Consider the following 3,224-nt stretch of genomic DNA (forward strand, 5'->3'; position numbering starts at 1 on the left):
TTCCACAACTGATCATGGTTTCTGCAAAAATATTTGCAAGGAACAGCAACAAAAACCTCGCACAGATCGATGGCATTTAACAGTCAAGGTTACGTGACGTGGAAATTGTAAATCCCAGGTGTTAAGAAAATTCAACTTTGTGGCTGAAGTTCACTCACAGTTCATCTGCAGCAAGAAACCCAGTGGACGATTTTATACGTATGACCGCGTTACAGTTCTCAATAACGTACAACGGCCAGCCAAACTTATTTTCAAAAGCAAAAACCTTTCGTCCATCAAGACCAAGTTGCTCCTGTAGTTCCCGAGAACAAAGAAGAGTTTCGTTGCCAGTTCGCTGGTTTCTGTAAGATTTTGAAACAATCTGGGGGCAGACTAACACCCAATGTCAAGAAAATTCACAGTAGCCAAAACCAACAAAATGATACAAGAGGACGCATTGCTACTTGACATGCAGACTTGCGAAGTAATCAATCGTGTGTCCTCGACCGTTGATTTGGAATCGCTGAGTGTTCTCTCCGACCTTGAAAAAAATTCCTCTGGCACCCAGGGTATGAGTCGGCTAACTTTCCACAAAATTTGACGAATGCTAGAGTGTTATTCTCCACTTCGATCACTGTCTCGATCACTTCGAATCTTTAGAGTTTGCGCAGGCGCAGTTACGCGAAAAAAGCCATTTTGCGTCATTATTCTCTAGCCAATCAGCGGTTTTTGCGCTCTGTCTGCTGTAATCTAGTTAGTGTCAAATGGAGTATTGCCTCCTGGATGAGCTGTAAACTTGAGCCCGTGATATGGTTACGTGTACTGGTCACATTGGCATACATGAAGGGGCGGACGGACGTACGTACGTATGTACGTTGTACGTACGTACGGACGTTCATTACGTCATGGCTATAAAACCAAATTTTCTCACATCGATGGGTTACCGTATTTTCTTAAGTATGGTGCTCCGCGCGCGCGCGCCTTCGGCGCGCGCGGAGCGCCGCTAAAAAGTTTCTAATTGTTTCCGGTTGCTGCTTTAATAATTAAATCATTTTTTTTGCTTTCTTCTGTAGAAAAATTCGTTGCCTAACTAGTGAATTCCATGGTAAATTTTACGCTAAAAACCAATATCGCATGAATCACAAAGCAATGAGTGTGATATTGGTTTTTCGAGTGAAATTTACTTTGGAATTCACCAGTTTGGCAATAAATTTTTGTTGAAACGCAGTTTTCAAAGAAAACAAGCACACCCTTGTTGAGTGAGTGGAAAGGAAAAAAGCCAATTCAGAGTTAAAAGTCAATACCTAGCGAATAGAAATCACGCTAAAATTAAAAACCATAAAAAAAACTTTGTCAGTTTAAGGTACTGATGTACTTTATTCCACTTTATCTTTGAAAACGAGATCATTCACATTTTGATTTATTTCATTGAAACACGCCAGCTTGGCTTCCAAATAAGAATCGGCAAAATATGGCTATGCAAGCAAGAAAGGACGAACTTCAGACAAGATCCGCTTCAACACTAAATTACTTTTAGGTGCTTAAAACAAACTTCTCAAAACACAAGCTGGTGAAATTTTCCCTTATTTTACGGGAACTCATTTCGATTATGTGTTTATAATGTAAGGGCAAAATTTTTTTGTCACTGTCGAGGCACATCGAAAACCAAATGGGCAAACGGATTAAAAAAGCACTTGTTCGCTCGCATTTTAAACCAAAACAAACAAACTTTATCTTTGTGTCCAAAATAGTACAGATAATTGTTAATTAATTCCAGTTGACAATGAAAATTCGAGTTTCATTCCTGAACAAAGGAAAACCCGATTAAACCACTTTTTAAAAACACGCATCAACTTTAAATAACGCATCCGTAAACATAACAAACGGTTTAGTGCCCAAGGAAAGAATTTGTGGAGTAACTTCTTCCAACAGCTATTACTGGTATTCTGATTTGTCGTTGTCGTTCTCTTTCGCTCTCCTTTCGTTTTTGTTCTAGTCATAGGTCCTCCAGGCATCATGTAACCTTATCTGAGCTTCTAAAGATTTGCCAATAATTGCAATACAGAGAAAAAAGCAGCTCTAAGCAAATTAATTATAAACACTCAGCTTTAAGTCTATATCCCTCGGATGCTTGACTTCAATAACTGCTTAGTCGCCAGTTTCGACCACGGCTATCATGATATGTCAAACTGGATTGAAACCAGCGAAGAGGCAGATCAAGAAAACATTTCACACCTGAAAACGAAATAAGCCTCGCTTATTTTTAGGCGAGGTAACCTAGGTTGAGCCTACACTCCAATCGAAAACCAGTACCTGGTCAGCGGTCAACTTAAAAAAACAGCTGACCTGAGTGAGTTCTAAGCTTGAGCCCGCGATATGGTCACGTGATACTGGTCAGCGGATACCTTGTTTCGACAGGCGTCAATTGATCAAAACATGGATGTCCAATGTCAAAAATGTATGCTGTAAACTAGCATGATATTGGTGACATTAGCATACATGGAGGGGTGGACGTACGGACGTTCATGATGTCATGGCTATAAAACCAAAATTTCTCGCATCGATGAGTTACCATATTTTCTTAACTATGGTGCTCCGCGCGTGCGCGCCTTCGGCGCGCATGGAGCTCCGCTATTATGCATAACTGGTTTAGGCCAAGTTATTTCACTGACCGCAAACAAAACACCTACAACAATGATTTGATGTCTGGTGCTGAGCAGACAATTTGTGGTATTCCAGAGGGATCGTAACCTGGCTCCCCGAGGTTTTTCTCTCTCAGAGCGAAGGCATAGATCAGGGAAAACCTCTGGTACAGGCCGTTGAGTTATTTGAGAAGGCCGGTCCAATGGGATGCCGTTTCATATTCCCAGAGTCAGATTTTGAACCTAGCAATTCGATTGGTTCCAGGAACTTATTTATTTATTTATCAGTTCTAACGAGGACTCTGATTGGTTTAGCATTAGAAAGTGTCAACCTGTTTTCTCCTGCCCACTGTAGCCATAATTGAAACGCTGCAAAGTTCAGGAAATCGAGGCTTTGAGGCCAGAAAAAGGTTCAGTGGGTTCAACATTTTTTTATTTTTTGTATATGTGTGCCAAAATTCAACTTTGGAATTTGACAACCAAATTTCAAATTAGAGTTTTTATTTTAATATTCGACATCGAAGTTTTATATGGAACATTGAATTTTTGAATTTGACATCGAAGCAAATAAGACGGGGCATGTACAACGGCCTGTACCAGAGG

This window comes from Montipora foliosa, chromosome 3 (assembly GCF_036669935.1).
Source record: "Montipora foliosa isolate CH-2021 chromosome 3, ASM3666993v2, whole genome shotgun sequence".
Taxonomy (NCBI): Eukaryota; Metazoa; Cnidaria; class Anthozoa; order Scleractinia; family Acroporidae; genus Montipora; species Montipora foliosa.